Source organism: Capricornis sumatraensis, chromosome 3 (genome assembly GCF_032405125.1).
Source record: "Capricornis sumatraensis isolate serow.1 chromosome 3, serow.2, whole genome shotgun sequence".
NCBI classification, from domain to species: domain Eukaryota; kingdom Metazoa; phylum Chordata; class Mammalia; order Artiodactyla; family Bovidae; genus Capricornis; species Capricornis sumatraensis.
The window spans coordinates 74,165,324-74,188,809 of NC_091071.1; the positions used below are offsets into that span (position 1 = coordinate 74,165,324).

Sequence of the window (23,486 nt, forward strand, 5' to 3'; positions counted from 1 at the left end):
AACAGTGTCAGACTTTATTTTGGGGAGCTCCAAAATCACTGCAGATGGTGACTGCAGCCATGAAATTAAAAGACGCTTACTCCTTGGAAGAAAAGTTATGACCAACCTAGATAGCATATTCAAAAGCAGAGACATTACTTTGCCAACAAAGGTCCATCTAGTCAAGGCTATGGTTTTTCCTGTGGTCATGTATGGATGTGAGAGTTGGACTGTGAAGAAAGCGGAGCGCCAAAGAATTGATGCTTTTGAACTGTGGTATTGGAGAAGACTCTTGAGAGTCCCTTGGACTGCAAGGAGATCCAACCAGTCCATTCTGAAGGAGACCAGCCCTGGGATTTCTTTGGAAGGAATGATGCTGAAGCTGAAACTCCAGTACTTTGGCCACCTCATGCGAAGAGTTGACTCATTGGAAAAGACTCTGATGCTGGGAGGGATTGGGGGCAGGAGGAGAAGGGGACGACAGAGGATGAGATGGCTGGATAGCGTCACTGACTCGATGGATGTGAGTCTGAGTGAACTCCGAGAGTTGGTGATGGACAGGGAGGCCTGGCGTGCTGCGATTCATGGGGTTGCAAAGAGTCGGACATGACTGAGCAACTGAACTGAACTGAACTGATACACTATTAAATCAAACATACAAAGTTACATATAAACCAACATAAAGATTATTAAATTCAGCTTCCTAAATAGCTGAATTAGAAGTCCCCACTTTATATACAGTAAGTAATTACACTGGAAGTTACAATTATGAATGGATGGGATGATCTTTCTGTCTTGGTGACATGAGTTTAATTAAACTGATTGTCAGAGCCTCAGTTCAGCCCTTTTAAGTGGAATTTTCTTTTAACCATTGGAACAAAGTTTATTCATTTTTGTTAAAAAGATAGAACAATGCTTTTACTGGATTTTAAATTTGTAGGCATAGCTTCTCAAGTAGAAATTATTTTTTAAGGGAGATTAACATAGATAGAATCATAATGTTGTTTACAGGATTACATATTAATCAACTAATTTATATTCTTACAGTTCAACCCTCAGTCTCATTCCATTTGTTATACAATAAATTTCTTGAATTTCTCTCATAAACCTCTTTTTTCAAGGTAATAAATCTCAAAGGTAAGTCAAATTAAGTTCTCTATGCTTTTTAACACTCTATTTGTAAATTGTTATCTTGTAATGTTTTGTATAAATAATGTGCTAAAAATGAAGGGAAGCCATTAACAGGAAACACCAATAAAATTAACTTTCCCAAGCCATAGAAACTAAGACCAATAAATCTACAATAAAAGTATTAAAGATTGCCAGCAATCATTGCTCTAATATTCTCCATCACTTTCTGTCTTTCTCGATATCCTGGGGTAATTGGGCTAATATTGGGCTAATTCTAAATGGTGTCTTTACCATTTCAGAAAAACAATTTTCTCAGATTCAGATCTCTATACCACCTTTGAAAATCACAGACATGACATGGTCCTAGAAGCAGTCCAACTCTCTAAGGTCATCAGTGTAATATACTCTAACTCCCTTGATTTAAAATAATGTTTCTTCCATCCCTTTAGCATGCAAATGCATATAAGTTTAAAACTGATTTGTCTAATAATATTTCTTAGGTTCAAAAAACACAGATAAATAAAATTCATTTTACTTCATCTTTTGTGCATTTTTTGTGTTTTGTCCCATTTTAAAAATATCATTGTAAATATGATGTGAAAAATGCATTTAAACTAATTCTGTATTATGAATTATTCATATATAAATTTTTCTGAAATATGAGAATAATGAATTTAGGTACAGCATTGTCCTAGCATGCTTGACAGTTAATTGGCTACCATGCTTTATTCCATATGCACTGGAAGATTATGCTGTTTAAGAGAGAAAATAAATTCCTTTAATGTTGGGCTAATTCTTGGTATGCCCACATTTAATATCAGTCATTTGGCTTAAGCTTTGACCCTGCTTAAATGCAAATGTTCCTGAGAAGAGTAAAAAATTCAACTCTTATCACGCATTTGTGCCTTATTATATACAGTTTGTAAACATTTGGCTAGAAAGGAATGAGTTCAGAATTTGAGAGCACTATCGACTGAAATTTTGAAGAGAGAATATATCTGAGAATGGAAAAACTATGAAATTCAAAGACTGTGGATATTCAATGCCACCAAATTGCTGATTCTATATTTTTGCACTGTTTGTTTCTTACCAATATTCCATATTTTTTAAAAGATATTTTAAAAATGTAGCCCCCACACCTCAAAAGTTTTACAATATTTTGATGTTCTATATCTTGCTGTTTCCACTTTACAATTTATAAATTGGTATCATTTCAGAGGAATCTTTTAAGCAATAAATAAACTCGCATTTTCAGTAAAAAAAAAAATAATAATAGTAATTTAAAGCAACACATGAAGCTCTAACACCCTTGCCAAAATTTGCATAATTGAGAAAGCCACCTTCATGTGTCAAATCTAATTTCTCTTATTTTCAAATGAAAATGTTGAAAACATGGAGAATCAATGGTTTGCCAGTTACAGTCAGAGGTGAATCTAAGATCAGGACAGGGATCTCCTAGTTGCTAGTCCTGGTAATTTGTATGTATGGCATTAGTAAAATGCTTTCATCCACTTCCCTCTAGCAAGACCTCCCATTTTCCCATGTCTTTGTCCTGTATTCCAAGTGTGCTCTCAATGATAATGTCAGTAGAATATAACAATGTGTAATGTATGTAATAACAATAGAGGTTGTGAAAATAATTCTTAAGGGATTATTCTCCTAAATAATACCTGTATTTTTAATGGAGCCTATTAAAGTCAAATACCTAAGCATAGCAGATCACCCTGCAATGAGAGGAAAGCCTGATACCAAGGAACTCACCTTGTGTCTTTCATCCTCTACCAAAGCATTCACTTGCACTACTGCTGGAAGTATGTTCCATGTTAATCCTCTAATCACTTAGTCAAAATGCTTCCCACTGCCCGTGGGAGAAGGAGAGCACTAGACACGATGGGCTCTGCAGATACACTGAGAATAAAAGTAAAGTCTTTGCTCAAACTCTGCAAACTTAGATGAAATAATCAAATACAAATCAGATTTTTGAGCAATACAAGAGAATTATTACCTATCCCTAACATAATCCCAAAGTTTCTATAGCAAGATACAAGAAGAAAAGAGGAGAATCTGGGCCAGGTAATCAAGGCATGAAAAATTATATGCCACAATCTACGTAATAATGTAGACAAACACGAATCTACCGGGAAAAAATTTAAGCAGAACTGAGGTCATTAGGATAAAACAAAAGGAATATCCTGAATGCCAAGACTAAGTGGGCAAAAGAAGGACAGCCTTCTAGAGCAGAAGGCCATAAGAAGGAGATCACAGAATATCACAGACAAGAATAAACTGGGGCTATGGAACGAAAAATAAGAAACGAGAAAGCTGGAAACATTGAGTTCCGTCATAAAAAAGGAGTCTCGAGTAGGAGCATGTTGCATGTGCAAGGTATGATGTAGTTACTTGTCTACCAAGCTTCATTTCAGATGCTTAGGAAGAATCTACTATATAAGACAGAAAAAAAAAAGATTCCTTTATCCATTGACTGATTGCTGATTTAATATTCAACACCTCAAGCATGTGGCTTGAAGTCTTGACTCTCCTTAGAAAAGAAATCTGTGGTTCATTCTTTGCACCTCGTCCAGGTTATAATAGGATTTGTGGTAAACCTCCAGTCTTCATACATCTGGAACCTACAAGATAAATGAATCACTCTGTGGTTTATACACTGATGTTTTCAACATACCTTTCTTCATATTATTGTTGCACTTTATATACATTTCCATCATTCTGAAAGTAACAGTGAATTAAAATTATGTGTATTCATGTCTTCTTCATCTAATATCCTCATTTAAAATCTCTAAAGGATGGCATCATAACTTTCACTAATCCTTTATCCTCAGAAAATAAAATTTTGTATATGGGAGGCATTCAGTACTAGCTGATAAGAACTTTACTAAAGATACTTCTGTTAAAGAAAACATATGATTCTCAGCCATGTGAACCAAATATTATTAATTTTCCATAGCATACTGAGAAATGTTTTTTTAATTTAAATAAATTACCCTCTGAGTCCATTACCGTGTTTTAAATTCCACTGTGCTTACTATAGAATTAGTGTTCAGAATTGGTGCTAAGAATTCGAATTATGTTTCTACTTCTATCTGACCTACGCTTTGTCCTTAAATATCTCGACTCTTTTTTCCTAAATCTAAATTCCAGATAAGACTATTGATTTGTGTCTGTGTGTAATGTAGAGAGGTACCTTTTATCCATTTTCAATAGGGCATCCTATTTGAAAATACTTTTCTAGCAAAGTTATAATTTTTGATGCAATATTGAATGAACTACTATAAATCCTTTCTCAGAATTCCTGTGTAAACATATATATGTAAATATACACACATACAGAGTCTCACCTATTCATCTTTCAGATCAATAGACTCTATTTGGCTGGGGTCTGGGGGACAATTTGTATCAATGGAGTAGAATGAAACCAAATGTTGTGTCCTTGGTCACATTAGCAAGGTAACTGAAGTAAACGAGTTTACAAACAACTGTGGTTCATAAAAGTGCCTAAGAAGCTTTTGTACCACCATAACATTAAGATGCCAAAAGTCTTTGCCAGGGAATTTTGGTTTCATGTAAAAGTTTCTCAACTCTCATAAATATTTCTCTTTATATCACAGCATTGAAATAAGACATTTTCATGTGGGAAAATTTAGATAAGTCAATGGGCTTCCCTGATGGCCAGTTGGTAAAACATCTGCCTGAAATGTAGGAGACCCTGGTTCAATTCCTGGGTTGGGAAAATCCGCTGGAGAAGGGACAGGCTGCTACTGCTGCTGCTAAGTCACACAGTCGTGTCCGCCTCTGTGCGACCCCATGGACAGCAGCCCACCAGGCTCCTCTGTCCCTGGGATTCTCCAGGCAAGAACACTAGAGTGGGTTGCCATTTCCTTCTCCAATGCATGCATGCATGTTAAGTCACTTCAGTCATGTCCAACTCTGTGTGACCCCATGGACAGCAGCCCACCAGGCTCCTCTTTCCATGGTATTCTCCAGGCAAGAATACTAGAGTGGGTTGCCATTTCCTTCTCCCAGGTATAGGCTACCCACTCCAATATTCTTGGGTTTCCCTTGTGGCTCAGCTGGTAAAGAATCTTCCTGCAGTGTGGGAGACCTGGGTTCAATCCCTGGGTTGGGAAGATCCCCTGGAGAAGGGAAAGGCTACCCACTCCAGTATTCTGGCCTGGAGTATTCCATGGACTGTATAGTCCATGGGGTCACAAAGAGTCGGACACGACTGAGCGTATTTCACTTTAACTTTCAGCTATGACACAGTGATCTTGTTTCAATCAAACTATGCTATTTTTTTTAAGCTCCGTTTCTCTCAGGAAGATATTTTTTTCTTAAGAATATTTACCAGTGACTAGAAACTAAGCTATTCCAGTCTGTATAAACCACACCCTTATATCCTGTACCTTCTCAGCTTCTTTTGAATAAATAGCTTACTCCATGACCTTGTCACTTGCCACAGCCAACTGAACTAGGAAGACAGTCAACCAAATGGGTCAACTGGAATGCCTCCAAGGAATGTGGAGCCATTAACCAGAGAGACAAGAAAATGCAGTCTCTGCACTGAGAGAGTCTTACACGGCTGTCTCTGAGCTACCGGAGGAAGTAAGGGTAACAGTTTTCTTAGTGTCTGATTATTTTATCATTCTTGGTTCTTATTCCTCTGACTAAATTCCATTTGGAATTAGGTAATATAGGATCATTATAAATGTTCTTTCTTACCAGAGTCAAATTCAAGCTCTTGTGTGCACTGCCAACAACTAGGACTATATAGATCTTATAGTAAGCACTGAAAATGGCTATTACTTTTTAAAACTATATATAAAACTACACGTAACGTGTTTTTTAAAGACAGTAGTTTGCTTAGATACTTTGGTTCCAAGGAATTAAATAGATAATTTAGGACTCTCATATCTGAAAGAAGCATCACTGACAAAGTGTCTGTTACGGGGTATGTGTTGGGTCAATAGTTTTACATCATCTCATTTTATCCTTCAACAAACTTCTGAATTATGTGCTATTTCCAGCATTTCACAGATGACGAAACTGAGACTTAAATAACTTTCCTAAGGTCATAAAGGCACTAAGTGGTGAAGCCAGAGAACAAACTCAGGTCTCTCCAATTCCAGAACCCATATTCTTTTCATATTTTATTTATGTAAGTTGGTCAAATTTGTATGCATCCAGTTTTTGACAGAGCTGTTCTTCCAGAGTAATGGTAAATTAAAACACTAAGCTAAAGGCTACTGAAGATGGTTTAAAATACTTGCAATTCTAAACTTGCTAAATTAATAAAGGGAATAAAGTTGGGATTAAAGGACACATGAAGTCAAAACTAATTAATTGCTCGAGTGTAAGTGAACTAAAATCACTCAGATGCCATAATTTAATACAGGAATCTATTTTGATTTTGCCTCATAGGGAGTAAGATGATATATTTTCATATCTTTAATTTCAAAATTACTACCTTTTATTAAGTAAAGTTGGCAACTTACTTGTCAAAAATATATGTACTTAGTATTTAATAACCATACAGGCACAAATAAATGGAGAATTGTCTTTATGATAAAAAAAATCTGAAAAATATGATTCATAGAAATGAATAATTTTACAGCATTATTGAAAAGGCACTTTTCAGTAGATGTTTCTTATTGATATTAAAATAGGTTTATCTCTCTGTCACCAAAATATTCATGCAAAATTATAAGTACTTCATTATTTTTAATCCACTTTCAAAATTTTATTTTTTAACAAGGGAAACCCACTGCAGTATTCTTGCCTGGAGAATTCCCTTTTGGACAGAGGAAACTTCAGGCTACAGTCCACGAGATCGCAGAGTAGGACATGACTGAGCGACTAAGCACAGCACAGCACAGCAGTGTGAAACTGTACCCTCGATTAAGACACTGGCCTAAATTAAGACTCAAATAAAGTGTACTCAGTACCTTAAGTTTCATATTTATAAAATAAATATATGAGAATAAGTTCAACTAAAATAAGTTTATTAAACAATATTATTTGCAGTTACTTTTTTTAGTATGTCATCAACAACAAAAAAGGGACAATTTTTCTAAAGACTAGTGATTATGTCATTTAAATCTTTAAACTGATTAGCAACTTGTAGACTAAATATAATTTGCACCATTTTAGGAAAATAATTTTTAAAACATCACTATTCTGGAAGATTTTAGAATGAAAACTAGAATACAGTTATATATTTTAAGACTTTGATAAAATAATTTCTTTTATATGACTTTAAAAGCATCTCTTTTCTTAGTTATTTTTTGCTTTGTTTTTAATGATAAAAGAGACGAAAAAACAGTTTACTCTTTGAGACAGTCTCTGCATATTAAACAAATTTCAATTACAGAGAAAACATGGAAAGGAAAGAGTTTTTTTAAGCATAGCAATCTTCAAAAATAAGATAAACATCTATGGAACCAAAAATGGAATCAGGTGTGTAAAGCAGGAAGTAGAGCTGAAACTTCAGATCTCCTAGGCTTTGCCTCCAGCAGCAGGCAGAGCAGATAGGGAGAAGCAGAAATTAAAAATTCTTCACTGACGTAGACACTAAATACAGACTCACTATTTGAACTGAGGCCTACAAAGGGGGTTAAAAAAAAAACTGTAACTCTTCGTAAGGAAATGACATATAAAGAGACATACCTAAAGACATGGGGAAGAAACAGAAAAATCTTCCCACTGAGAAAGGTACCCAACCACTTGCTAGATCATTACTTAACCTGAGTTTTCCCAATATCCCCAGAAGGTTAAAGTGCTAACTTTAATCGATAACATAAGATCTGTCTATATAATAGGACTTTAGGACCAAATGAGAAACACAAAACTAGAAGCAAGGGAAACTGTATAGAGAGGGGATGAGAGGAGGCAAATGCCATCCTAGACAGGCCTGCAAACCAAATTCCAAAATAAAAGAGCTTCTATTTGTCTCTTAGGGTATAAAGATAATATTGGCTTTATAGCTATAGCTTTGCGGATGCCTTCATATCTGGTCAGTATTCTCATTTATCTTCTTAAAGTGAATGCAGCAATCTCTAAGTGTTTTTTTTTTTTCTCCAACACAAATTTTTTAATGAATCTGTTCAATTACACTACAGATTCAGCATAATTATTTCTTGAGATTGCACTGGATTTGTAAAATAATTCAGAGAAAATAATATTTAACACATTTAGTATGTTATGTCATTCCATTATGGATGTTATATACCTATTATTTATTCAAAATTGTTTAATAAACTTAATATAACACATATTACATACAAATTTATACATTATATATCGTACATTTATATACATAAATATCCTATATATCATATACGAGGTGGAGGGCATGATGGAATTAGTGTTCTTATATAAAGAGATGGGCTTCCCATGTGGTGCTTCCTCTGGAGAAGGAATGACAACCCACTCCAGTATTCTTGCCTGGGAAATCCCATGGACAGAGGAGCCTGGTGGGCTACAGGCCATGGGGTTGCAAAGAGTCAGACACGACTGAGCAACTGAGCGTGCACGTGTATGCTTCCACGCATGCACACACACACACACACACACACACACACAGGAGGATATACTGAGGCAGGAGATAGACAGTCCCAGGCTGAGGAGCTGCAGTGTGTCACCTATGAACAGATACTCCAAGATGATGATAATAGCAGGAGGCTAATAGGAGAGGCTGAGCCCTATCTAGATAAGGGACAGAGACCATATACTTCTCATCCTTGAGGTCAAGGAGACCTTCTTGACTATACATGTGCAGAAAGCCTCCTTGAAGGTCAAAAAGGAAGTGATGTCAACCTACTCTTAGGCCTCTTTGCTGGAATCCTTCTTGGCTAAGAGATGCACCTGTAGCCAAATGTGGACTCAGAACCAGGCAAAGCAAGATGACTGGCCAAAGGAAACCCAGGATAAATGCCTGATATAAGAGCACAACCACCATGTGTCTATTCACACATACTCTTTTTTTCCCCCCAAAGACACTTTACTTGTTTCACTACTCTCTCTTTGTGGGAATTCATTTCTACAAAGCCAGTGGGCCAGGGGTTTTGTCACTGGCCACTGGTCTAGTGGCTAGGATTCAGCACTCTCACTGCTGCAGCCTGACTTCAATCTCTGGCCAGGAACCAAAATCCTGCCTCAAGCCACTGCAGGCTGAGGCCACCTGAGATCAACACCACAGAGCTCGCTTCCTCTCACTCTGTATATGAGACCCCAGCAAGAAGGCAGCCATCTATAAGCCAGACTCAAGGGGAAACCAAATGGGCCAGCACTTTAATCTCAGACTTCCCAGCCTACAGAACTGTGAGAAATAAATTCCTACTGTTTAAGTCTATGGTAGGCTGAGCTAATATAAATTTTGATACCAAGAAGGGAGGTATTACTACAACAAATATCTAAAATTGTGGAAGTGGCTTTGGATCTGGGTAATGGGTAAAGACCTGAGGAGTTCTATGGTACACGCTAGAAAAATTGTTATCACATTCAGAGTGATTCTGAGAAACTCAGGGGAAAAGGAAACAGAGATGGACAGAAATTTTCCATCTTCTTAGAAAAATACATAAATAATCATAAGTAGAATACTGGCAGAAATATGGATACTAAAGGCAGGCCATTTTGAGGTCTCAGATGGAAATGAGTAATGGGTTATTAGAAATCAGAGGAGAGGAAAGGTAATACTTGTTACAAAGTGGCAAAGAACTTGCATGAATTGCATTCATATTTTAGTGTTTTGTGGAAATTATAATTTGCAAATGATGACTGGATAAATATTGGATATTTAGCTGAGGACATTTCTAAGCAAAGTGTTCCTTAGAAAAACTTGTTTCCACCTGCCTCCTTATAATAACAGCGAAGAAAAGAGATAAATTGAAGAAAGAACTGTTATACAAGGAAAAACCAGACTTTATAAGATTTGGAAAATTCTCAGCCTGTTCATATTTCGAAAACTGAGCAACTGTATTCAGAAGACAACACCAAGGATATGGCTGGACTATCACTTGATAGAGACATTGCATGCCCGCATGCTAAGTCGCTTCAGTGGTCTCCGACTCTTTTGCCTATGGATTGTAGACTGCCAGGTTCCTCTGTCCATGGGATTTTCCAAGCAGGAAAACTGGAGTGGATTTCCATTTCCTACTCGAGGATAAAGACATTATGAGAGTATATAAGCAGAAACACAGCCAGTTTGAACTGAAGATAAAGACCATATAAAATAACAAAAGGCTACTGGACTTCTTAAATTCCACGGGACAGGACAATAAAGCTATTCATCTACTGCTGCTGCTGCTAAGTCACTTCAGTCATGTCCGACTCTGTGTGACCCCACAGATGACAGCCCACCAGCCTCCTCTGTCGCTGGGATTCTCCAGTCAAGAATACTGGAGTGGGTTGCCATTTCCTTCTCCAATGTAGGCAAGCATGCTAAGTCGCTTCAGTTGTGTCTGACTCTGTGAGACACCTACAAATATGCATTATTCTAAGAAAAGAGAAGAATGATATTGGGAAAAAAAATAAAAACAAAACCACAACAACAAAAACAAGCTTATTGATACAGAGAAAAAGATTGGTGGTTGCCAGAGGTTGAGCAAGGGTGATGGGATGATGGTGGACAAAATGCATGAACTGAGTAAAAAGGTAGAAAGCTCTAGTTTAAAATAAATAGGTCATGGAGATGTCATTCACTCATCCTTCAACTTTTTTTTCTGTCTGCTGCCATTCCTTTCATTTCTTTTTAATTTAACATCGCTATCTTCCTGAAATATGAATACTTTAATATATCCTATCTTCCGTGGTATGCAAGCCCTTTCATGCCTTCTCCCCCAGTAAGTTCTTTTTTTTTTTTTCAATAGACAAAGGGAAAAAAAAGCATTTCAGGCTGATGAAGAAAGACCTTATTCTTCAACAAAATATAGGAGCATATATTTATGGTCTCAGGATAGGGAAAAATATACTTAAGTCAGATCTCTCCCCAAAATGGGAGTAATGCTAAATTTTTGCATTGTTTCAGACAGGAAATGAAGTAGAGTCGAGTACCAACTGGCTGGTTTCTTTGCCTCACTGTTTTGAAATTTAGATTACTAGGTCTGAAAGAATCGACTGAAGTTTACTCAGAGAGAAACCATGTCTTATTTTCATCAATTTCTAAGCCATTTCGACCATGAGGTTTTGGAGACTAATAAGTAAATTGTGAACCCCATCTCACGTTAATTCATACTCTGCGCAGCTCAGACTCCTGAAAAAAGTTCCACCTCGGTTGAGGGGCAAATAAATTTGATCCTTTCCCCTCTGTTTCAACCTCCTCATCCTTAGGCATACACAAGTTATTACAGTAAGAAAGCAAGTGTATGATAAATCACTCTGGGAGCTTCCGGGATGGTGAACCGAATAGAGATTCAGGAAGAGTAAAAAGAGTTGGGAGGACCTGCAAGCTCCTGCCCCTTCCTACACGCATGGCACTACATTTCTCTTCACGGGGCTGATCTTCAACATGCGCAAGGGCTCATCTTCTCTCAGAATAACTTCTTTCTGCAACAGGCATGGCCTCCTTCCTTCCAACTGAGCGTGGGACCCACTGTCGAGTGGATGAGCAGAGATGCCGCAGGGCCTCCAGCCGCCAGGCCATCTCCCAAGAGGGAAATAACAATTCTCAGTAACTGCTTCAGTCGCCGAGGCCGCAAGGCGCCTGCGCAGTGGGCGAAGTCGGCCTTGTGCGGTTCCTGCCAGTTCTCTGTGCGACCGGGCCTGGGACTAGTTCAGCGTTCTGTGGAAGAACTGAACGTGCCTCAGCTGCCACAGCTGCTTAAGCTGTATTACCAGGGGCTCTTTCCAAATGCAAGGTACTATCGCTGGCTCACATATGGCGGAGTGATAAAGAATTACTGAGTTACTTTTAACACCATGGATTTTCATTCTCATTGAAGAAGATATTTACGTTCGCTATCACTCCATCATCAACCAGAGAGATCTGGAAAGGACGATGTAGACAAGTGTTCTAAGTGCTGGGCTCTCATGACGTTGGCGATATGCACCATAGACAGAGCACTGAAAGATTTAAGATCGTTTCTGGATGTATTCTGGAAGGAGACGTTTTCATTGCTGGGTCTGGGATTAAGCAGAAAATTGACCTCTGAAATACTTTTTGGGATAGTTGAGTTATTGCAGCTAGTTAAGGTGGTCAGGGCTTCCCCGGTGAGTCAGCAGTAAAGAATCGGCTTGCAGTTCAGGAGAGCTGGGTTCGATCCCTGGCTTGGGAAGATCCCCTAGAGGAAGGCATGGCAGCCCACTCTGGTATTCTTGCCTGGAGAATCCCCTGGACAGAGGAACCTCGTGGGCTGCAATCCATGAGGTGGTAAAGAGTTAGACAGGACTGAAGCAGCTTAGCACAAGCGCAAAGGTTGCAAAGTTCACTTAACTAAAGAAAGCACTGTTTTATCAGAAAATCTATGCTATGCTAAGTCACTTCAGTCGTGTCCGACTCTGTGCGACCCCATAGATGGCAGCCCACCAGGATCCTCCGTCCCTGGGATTCTCCAGGCAAGAACACTAGAGTGGGTTGCCATTTCCTTCTCCAATGCGTGAAAGTGAAGTCGCTCAGTTGTATCCTACTCTTCGCGACCCCATGGACTGCAGCCCACCAGGCTCCTCCGCCCATGGGATTTTCCAGGCAAGAGAACTGGAGTGAGGTGCCAATAAACATAACTTTTAAAAATACATTGACTTGATATGGCTTGGTTGATCAAATATTCTTGAAAACAAGAAAGCTAGAATAAGATTTTAGCCCTTGTTTCTGAAACAATTCATGATGAACTGCAACAGAGCTTGCAAAGTCACAGTTCACTTGAGGCTGGGAGCATTTGAAGAAGGTAGCCGGTAGCTGCCAGAATAACATTGAAAATGACAGATGTGGACTCCGGCTGGAGTGAGAGATGCCCCAGTACTGTTTGCCACAGTGGGATATCAGTGTTAGCAAAGGAATCCATCATTGACTAAAGAACCCTTTTAAGTGTTCATCCTAATACATATTGCAGTGTGCTTATTGATTCAGAAAGTAAATCAATTTACAGTTTCCACCATAAGCTCCATCTGCCATGAATTGGATACTATTTCCACTAGTGAAGAGGAAAAAGAGAAGTAAGCTGAATCTGATATCAAGCATAGAATCAGAGATTATAAGACAACCAGTCTAGCTCCTTATGCAAAAGTTTCTGAACAGTTTCTTGAAAGTTTAGATAAATTCTCCAAAGGAGAAGTTGTCTTTCAGAAGAGTGATTTACAGAAAGACTTCTGAAGATAACAACTCCCTTCAAACCTGTGTGGCTATCTTTTACCTTCAACCAAGAATCAAATACTTCAAACACCATTTCATAAATAGGACAGAACAATGTATGCATTTTTAATGCTCAAAGCAATTCTTTTTTCTTAAATGATTATGTTGAAAATATTCCTGAGGCTACCGAAGGAAAGTATCAGTTTTCCTGGAAGGAGCCATAATAGAAAAGATAAGTGGATTGCAGATAAACTTGTAAAATTTAGTATTGTACAAAGATAATTCTAAGATTTCTTATATGAATATACAGTCCTGCCAGTTGCCATATACAGAGGTAAGTGAGCAGTAGTATGTTTAAGACTTTAATCTCAGCTCATTGGATACAGCTTCCATATTTCTGGAGTGAATGTTCTAGGTGAATGAGGGCTTTGTCCGTAAGTCTTAGACACTCATTTATATGCGGAAGGTGCATTCAGTCACTCCCTAGTTTTGCTTACTAATATTTTTATTGGTTAGACTATACCTCACTGTCCATATTTTAAATATTATTTTGAACTAAACATCTAAAGCTACCAAAACTTCAATTCAAACATAGAAATTACTAGATTACAACATTAGGGGCTAGTCAAGTTATTTTTTTTTTTTACAGCTATCACATTTGTAGCTCCTAACTTCTTCCCTCAGAGAACAATTAGATTAGCCTACTATAAAGAAGCAGCTTAGAAAAAATAACCAACTTCATTTCATCAATATAAAACCTGTTGTGTTTGTCAAAACACTTGGACTTTCCATTTATTTAGATACTTAAATTGAATTTTAAAGATTTGGTTTCTTCCATGTTATTGTGTGGGATTGATTTTGAAGTGTCAGATTTATTTTGCCTCGGTTTACAACCAGTCTGGACAGAACAGTTGTTCTGGTCTCCATTTTATCTTCTGAGAAACATTGAGAAGCGGGCTATTGGACTAGTGCTTCATAAAAATTGTATTTCCTTTAAGGTTGTTTTTTTCTATAGGCACACAGTCTTTTTTAAATCTTTAATCTTGTAGTTTATGTAGAACAAAATCTGTCTTGCAGTCAACAGTCAACACATTGAAATGCCTTGCATCTCTTTCTCCTTCCTAATTTTTTACAGAAAAATTGAAGACTGTGTGCAAAAAAGCAAATGCTCTAGACTGTGGTCTGTATATGAGGATCAAGAAAGTGGCTCAGTAAGAAACAGCCTAAATCAGAGTTTATTTTGGACAAAACCCAAATCAGTGTGCCATAGAAGCATTAGGTGAGGTTTTAGCCCCATCTAGTGTCCAGTACATGGAATCACTTCTTAGAGATTATCATTTCACAACTCTAAGATGAGGCAGCTAGCATAGGTTGGGCACCGACTCAAAGCAGGTACAGTCAAAGAGACGTTGCTTTGTGCTTCTTTGTTACTATCCTGAAAAACAACCATGCTAAAGAAGCTACTATTAGATCTAAGGAATTCATCAAATACTTACAGGGCCAATCAATAGATGTACTCTTTCATATATCAACTTAAAAAAACAGGAAGTAGAAACCCTGATTTGGTAGAAATAAGAATGGATAGTGATGGCAGGCAGACTGGCAGTAACACCTGGGAATAAGAAATTTTGCACATATCTAAGGATAAATTTACATATGCTGAATGAGGTCATATTGTGCTGTTTTTCCCCTTTCTTTTAGTACAAGTGAAAGATTTCAATATACCCATTTTGAAATTGGACTGAGATAGTACACAAAAAAACAGGTAAAACTATGATGCAACTGGTATATCTGATTACATAACTATGGCTATATATGGAAAGGGGCTTAACATCACCAAATAGAGAATAATCTTTACTGTATATCAATGGAAATTTTTAAAAATCATGCACATAGCCAAAATGAACCTCCAAAAGTGAAATATTTATATATCACATTCTCATAATATAAACTAGAAAGAATTTTAAGTTTATCATAATTATTTGGGTGTTAAGCATACCCAACTCTTGAACCTATGGAAACAGAAAAATAAAATTAAAAACTAAAAATCAGTGAAAAGGATAATACTTTATAACTGAACGTAGGGGTTATAGAAGAAAGCGGGATTGAGGAAAAATTGTACCCTCACAATATCCTCACAATTGTTATTAATAAAGAAAGATGAAAAATAGAGGAGTTGGTATGTACCTTAAAGTATTAGAAAAAGAATGACAATCCCAAATAGAGAAGAGAACTAGTAAAGGTGAAAAGGACTGATTTGCTTTATTAAGAAACAATAATATAAAACAAAAACAGGCCTATTTGTGCCTGGTTGGAGGAGCCAAATGCAGTATTATTTCAAAGTTATCCCAGCAAAGTTTTCAGTCTTGACTGCCTCGCAAACCCAAATCAGAGGCATTTTCATGTTTTTAACCATTACCTTTTTCAAAATGTATTGATGCTCTAATTTTGAATTGCCAAAGTGTTTGTTACTACCCAAGTTGGGCCCATCTTAAATGTTTCACATGTGCTGTGCTGTACTGTGCTTAGTCACTCAGTCGTGTCCGATTCTTTGTACCCCATGGACTGTTGTCCGCCAGACTCCTCTGTCCATGGGGATTCTTTAGGCAAGAATATTGGAGTGGGTTGCCATGCCCTCCTCCAGGGAATCTTCCCAACCCAGGGACTGAATCCAGGTCTCCCACATTGCAGGTGGATCCTTTACCATCTGAGCCACCAGGGAAGCCTATATTCCTGAAAAAGGTTAGGAGTGATCGCCAAACATTTTTTTGTTTGGGTTTAAAAGTGTATATCTTTGGCTTTGTGAGCTGGTTGGTGTTCAGTCTCACAGTCTCATATCTGTCTCAACCACTCAACCCTGCCACTGTTATTACAAAGCAGCCATAATCAATATAAAAATGAATAAATAGGTCTATGTTCCAATATAAATTTGCTTATAAGAAAAAGAAAAAAAAGAGGGGTATGGGCTGAATTTGGTCTATGGGCTGTGTTTGCTGATCCTGGGTTATAGTTAAACTGATTTTGAAAGTGCATAGCCACCATTAATATGCATGTGAATATATAAGCAAGTTCAATTCAAAAAGAAATTCATTTGAGGATATAATAGTGATAATATAATCACAATTACTGTAATATTTATCATTCTGGAAGGATCTTTCCATAGGTCAAGTACTTTACATAGTGTTTTACATGTAATTTCTCAATATCCACATCAACCTGGTGAAGTAGGTACTGTTATCATTGCCTTATGACAGATGAAAAAACAAGAGTTTAGACACAACATTTATTCAGTGTTCTAGTTGAAAGGTGGCAGTTTGGGATTTAAGGTAATCTTTGCAAAGAATAGCAAGAAGAGATAAGAAAGCCTTCTTCAGAGATCAGTGCAAAGAAATAGAGGAAAAGAACAGAGTGGGAAAGACTAGAGATCTCTTCAAGAAAGTCAGAGACACCAAGGGAACTTTTCATGCAAAGATGGGCTCGATGAAGGACAAAAATGGTATGGACCTAACAGAAGCAGAAGATATTAAGAAGAGGTGGCAAGAATACACAGAAGAACTGCACAAAAAAGATCTTCATGACCCAGATAAACACGATGGTGTGATCACGCATCTAGAGCCAGACATCCTGGAATGTGAAGTCAAGTGGACCTTAGAAAGCATCACTACAAACAAAGCTAGCGGAGGTGATGGAATTCCAGTTGAGCTATTTCAAATCCTGAAAGATGATGCTGTGAAAGTGCTGCACTCAATATGCCAGCAAATTTGGAACACCCAGCAGTGGCCACAGAACTGGAAAAGGTCAGTTTTCATTCCAATCCCAAAGAAAGGCAATGCCAAAGAATGCTCAAACTACCACACAATTGCACTCATCTCACATGCTACTAAAGTAATGCTCAAAATTCTCCAAGCCAGGCTTCAGCAATATGTGAACCGTGAACTTCCTGATGTTCAAGCTGGTTTTAGGAAAGGCAGAGGAACCAGAGATCAAATTACCAACATCCGCTGGATCATGGAAAAAACAAGAGAATTCCAGAAAAACATGTATTTCTGCTTTGTTGACTATGCCAAAGCCTTTGACTGTGTGGATCACAATAAACTGTGGAAAATTCTGAAAGAGATGTGAGTACCAGACCACCTGACCTGCCTCTTGAGAAATCTGTATGCAGGTCAGGAAGCAACAGTTAGAACTGGACATGGAACAACAGGCTGGTTCCAAATAGGAAAAGGAGTACGTCAAGGCTGTATATTGTCACCGTGCTTATTTAACTTCTATGCAGAGAATATCATGAGAAACACTGAACTGGAAGAAACACAAGCTGGAATCAAGATTGCCAGGAGAAATATCAATAACCTCAGATATGCAGATGACACCACTCTTGTGGCAGAAAGTGAAGAGGAACTAAAAAGCCTCTTGATGAAAGTGAAAAGTGGAGAGTGAAAAAGTTGGCTTAAAGCTCAACATTCAGAAAACGAAGATCATGGCATCTGGTCCCATCCTTTCATGGGAAATAGATGGGGAAACAGTGGAAACAGTGTCAGACTTTATTTTGGGGGGCTCCAAAATCACTGCAGATGGTGACTGCAGCCATGAAATTAAAAGACGCTTACTCCTTGGAAGAAAAGTTATGACCAATCTAGATAGCATATTCAAAAGCAGAGACATTACTTTGCTGACTAAGTTTCGTCTAGTCAAGGCTATGGTTTTTCCAGTGGTCATGTATGGTTGTGAGAGTTGGACTGTGAAGAAAGCTGAGTGCCAAAGAATTGATGTGTTTGAACTGTGGTGTTGGAGAAGACTCTTGAGAGTCCCTTGGACTGCAAGGAGGTCCAACCAGTCCATTCTGAAGGAGATCAGCCCTGGGATTTCTTTGGAAGGAATGATGCTAAAGCTGAAACTCCAGTACTTTAGCCACCTCATGTGAAGAGTTGATTCATTGGAAAAGACTTTGATGCTGGGAGGGATTGGGGGCAGGAGGAGAAGGGGACGACAGGATGAGATGGCTGGATGGCATCACTGACTCAATAAACGTGAGTCTGAGTGAACTCCGAGAGTTGGTGATGGACAGGGAGGCCTGGCGTGCTGCGATTCATGGAGTCTCAAAGAGTCAGACACGACTGAGCCACTGAACTGAACTGAACTGTACTTGCTGAGTCCAAGTTGTAAATTGTTGCTGTTGTTCAGCCGCTAAGTCGTGTCTGAAGGCATGTTCGACTCTTTGTTACTTCATGAACTGCAGCATGCCAGGCTTTCCTGTCCTTCACTATTTCCCTGAGTTTGCTCAGATTCATATACATTGAGTCAGTGATGCCATCCAACCATCTCATCCTCTGTCACCCTCTTCTCCTCTTGCCCAGCAACAGGGTCTTTACCAATGAGTTGACTCTTCGCATCAAGTTGCCAAAGTATTGGAGCTTCAACTTCAGCACCAGTCCTTCCAATGAATATTCAGAGTGGATTTCCTTTAGGATTGACTGGTTTGATCTCCTTTCTTTCCAAAGGAATTTCAAGAGTCTTCCCTCAAACTGCAATACAAAAACATCAATTCTTCAGCACTCATTAATAGCTTAATAGAAATACTTGGAATTCAGGCTGTCATATACCTGGCAAGTTAGGGTATTCTGGGTGCAAGGAACTATCTCTCAGTGTTCATTTTTCTACAAAGGAATTTCACTCCACTTCCTAGGAAGGAGCACTTTTTTTCATGTTTCCACATTATTTCAGCTTTGAGTTCTCCCTATGATAGAAGAAATGATCATTCCGATTAAAGTCTGTACTTTTCTGAATCAAATAATTATGGGGTTAGGACTGAACCATTATGATTTAAGCAGCATGAACCCAATTCTTTCACTTTTTGGAGAGAGCTATGTGCGGGCAAAGCTAATGCTTGCACTTGTAAATTCCATGGAGTAAGCTGAAGAAGCAGGGCTTCTTTCAGGTCCAGAATATCCAGCTGTGATGAGACAGATCAGAGACTTGAAGATCTCAAATTCTAAGATCAAAATAAAGATAGACTCTGCTATACTCTTCAATCCAGCTTTACTGGAAAAATTCTGAGCCTATTTTAATATTTACTGGCCCCTTGTCTGACAAATTGGTTAAGTTCTGAAAGATGGGAAGAGCGATTAATTAGGCTCCCTCAAACTCTTGACAATAGAAACTATAGAAATTACAGTACACATCTGAGGTTGCTTAAGAACAAGTCCAGACTGTTTCTGGAGTGTTATCTACCCAAAGTATACCCAAAGGCACAGTAACTCTAAAGGCTGCTGAATCTCTCTCCATTTGACAACTCTTTGAGTTTCTTAAATGATTGCCTATAATGAAGCTAAGTAGAAAATGAACAAATTGCAGTCTGGTCATGAAACAGGCTATAACTGGACCTAATGAAACAGTGTGAAATTGCAAAAGACTGTGGAATGAATTACAAGGGTCAGTGGTCACCACCACTTACATGAACTGTTTGACATGATGAAGTTCAACTGCAAAGAGATGACTGATATAAGGACAAGTAAGTAAAAGGAAGGGTAACCACTAATTTTCTGTTTTCATGGAGTTTTAATGTTCATCCTTAATGTAAGAAGAATTTAATTCAGACAAAAAAAGTAGTCTTTAATTTAAAAAATGGTGGCAAGGCCAGTAAGTTACTGAGATGAGGGAAAAAGCTCATTTGTCTATGACATTTTAAATGTCATATGTTCTCTTCTTTTAGAGTCTAGATTCTAGAAGTATTATCTAAGCCTATGACTGGAGAGACTCACCAGGACTATGTTTTCACGCTATCAGACAGACATAACAGATTCTCTTGGCATCATCTAGTGAGATTGCAGCCTGTCAGTTTACACTTCACAGCTACTGGGAAAGCAAAACTCTGTTTGGGTTGTGAAAATTCTCCCTGAGTAAGAAGTGCGATAGAGGAGAGAGGGATGTCTGGCAGGTAGAAGGTATTTTTTTCTTAAATTACTTTGAGGACTAAAACTTGTTAATCACACATCATTTAAGAGCCACAGTCACAAGCTAATTTGGAATTATTCCTGGTTTATCTACATAGCATCAGTAATAATACAGGTTTTCTTCCCAGTCTGTTACATTTAAGTATAAGATTATACCAAGGTATGAATTCTCTCTACTGTTATTTAAATATAAATTTAGTCAGCCTTGGAAAGCTTCTGACCAATAGGTACATAGCATAGGTATACAACAAATGGAAAAAGATAAACATGTACTAGTTGGATACAATAGAGAAATTGAGTTTCAGGTTATGAGGAAATTAAGGAAAGACTGAACTATAGTGTACAGTCAATGTGTATAGAATTGTACAGAATATTCGTACTGTACAAATTGTACAAATATTTGTATAGAATATTTGTATTATATTCAAATATACTGTTTTAAATGTAAATTATGGTTTAGGATATGGATAAATGGAGTAATTAACCCAGAGTAAAATGTAAACATTGCTTCTAACTTGTTAGAAAACTTTTTTTGAACAATATAATTCTGGAATGCTTTTTATATAGTCAAGTTTATATATCAAAATGATATATATATGCTTGGATTTATGTGATTAACTCTCAGGAGCTATTGGGTTTTTCCCTCTGATAACCTTAAACAATGGAATAAAAATTGGTACTTTATAGATTAAGCACATATATAAATCAATGTCTACATATTTTTACACATACATTGCCTTCTCCCTTCTCCCTCTATCAATCTTTTACTCCTCCAGAGGCAACCTAGTTTTGAAAAACTAAGATACTTTATTGAAGACACTTAGAGCATCTCTGAAAACAAAACAAAACTGAATGACCTTAACTTTACAATGCTGCAAGAATTACTTTGTCTCTGTCCTCAGCAATAGCAAAATAATTGACTCTTTGAGGTGAATCAATATCAGTGCTTTGCTCTTTTGCCAACCTTAAAAAAAATTATGGGCATACTATAGGGATATTACATTCCTATCACTGCTGTAGCAAATTGTCACAAACATAGCGGCTTAGGGTGACTGTTGCATTATGGGGGGGTCAGAAATCTTAAAAACCAAGTGTCATAGGAGCTGCACATTTTCTGGAGGCTCTAGAGAGGAATCTGTTTCCTTGCCTTTTCCAGCTTCTAGAAGCCTCCTGCACTTTTTGGTTCATGGTCCCTCTTCTATCTTCCAAAACTATCGCTGACTCTGACATCCCTTATAAGAATGACTCTGACATTCTCTTATAAGAATCCCTATGAGTATACTGCACCCATTCAGATAATCCAGGATACTCTCCCTTATCACAAGATCCTTAACCACATAGGCAAAGTCTCTTATGTCAAGTAAAGTAACATTGACATTCTGAGCATTGGGATGTGCACATCTTTGGCAAAAGAGGAGGAAGACAGAGTTCTGTCTACTATAGTAACATTTAGAACCCTGAGGCTAAATCTAATGTGGTTTGGGAAGAGAAAAATGGTAATAGAGATGGTAAAAGGAAAAGGCCCTTTAGGAAACAGTTTGCATTCCTTCCTTATCACTAAAACTGCAATGAAAGAGGTTGATATAATCCCTATGAGACATTAAATGGGAAATAAATTCTGTTGAGGCATAAGCTGGTCTGGTTTGGGAGAGAATTTTTTTTTTTATTCTGGACCATAATGTATTAAAAAAATTTATAGATGTGAATTGCTTTCCCTTTCTCATTATCTGCCTTATCTGTCCTTCTACAGATATGCGGTAGAAGGAGAAAAAGGAAAAGTACTTCACACTCAAGAAATTTGTTAAAAGCATCTACCTTACCACTTCATATGTAATTTATTGTAGGTGTCTAGTTACTGGAGTTTTTCGAGACTGCCCCCTGCAATTTGCCCTACAGATTATTCTTCTTAACATATGCTGTTTACCTATCCTTTTGTTACTTCAACACCTTAAGTCATACCACTTGATGGACTAGTATATTGGATAATCAATTCTTTCATTCATTAGTTCATTCTACTGATATTTTGTTGGCCATATCCTAGAGCTTATGCTAGGTACTGGGTGGGCATATGTGTGTGTGACAACCACAAAACAGTATAAAATACATGGGTTTTTTACAGTCCTTTCCAGACTCATCACCACTGAGAATTATTTTGTTACCTTTGGGAGATGGCAGCATACTGCTTGGTGATAGACAGGACTCAAAAATGTCTAAGTTTAGACAGGGCTCAACCATTTATCATTCCTCTGGTCTTGATAGATTACGAACTCCTTCATACCTCATATCTTTCCTAAATAAAATGAGAATTGCTTCAGACCTTACATAATAGTGTTTCTGAAGTTTAAGTGAGCCAATCCATGTAAAGTACTGAAGTCAGCACCTGATACATTAAGAAGCCCTCAACAGATGTTCAGTTCAGTTCAGTTCAATTGCTCAGTCATGTCTGACTCTTTGCAACCCCATGAATCGCAGCACGGCAGGCCTCCCTGTCCATCACCAACTCCCGGAATTCATTCAGACTCACGTCCATCAAGTCAGTGATGCCATCCAGACATCTCATCCTCTGTCGTCCCCTTCTCCTCCTGCCCCCAACCCCTCCCAGCATCAAAGTCTTTTCCAATGAGTCAACTCTTCGCATGAGGTGGCCAAAGTACTAGAGTTTCAGCTTTAGCATCATTCCTTCCAAAGAAATCCCAGGGCTGATCTCCTTCAGAATGGACTGGTTGGATCTCCTTGCAGTCCAAGGGACTCTCAAGAGCCTTCTCCAACACCACAGTTCAAAAGCATCAATTCTCTGGTGCTCAGCCTTCTTCAGAGTCCAACTCTCACATCCATACATGACCACTAGAAAAACCACAGCCTTGACTAGACGGACCTTAGTCGGCAAAGTAATGTCTCTGCTTTTCAATATGCTATCTAGGTTGCTCATAACTTTTCTTCCAAGGAGAAAGTGTCTTTTAATTTCATGGCTGCAAACACCATCTGCAGTGATTTTGGAGCCCCAAAAATAAAGTCTGACACTGTTTCCACTGTTTCCCCATCTATTTCCCATGAAGTGATGGGACTGGATGCCATGATCTTCGTTTTCTGAATGTTGAGCTTTAAGCCAACTTTTTCACTCTCCTCTT

General features: G+C 38.0%; 1 pseudogene; it reads left to right on the top strand.

Moving 5' to 3' along the window:
• The first annotated feature begins 3,404 nt into the window (after positions 1 to 3,404).
• On the top strand, positions 3,405 to 13,429 carry LOC138076275 (DNA primase small subunit-like; annotated as a pseudogene).
• The last annotated feature ends 10,057 nt before the right edge of the window (positions 13,430 to 23,486 follow it).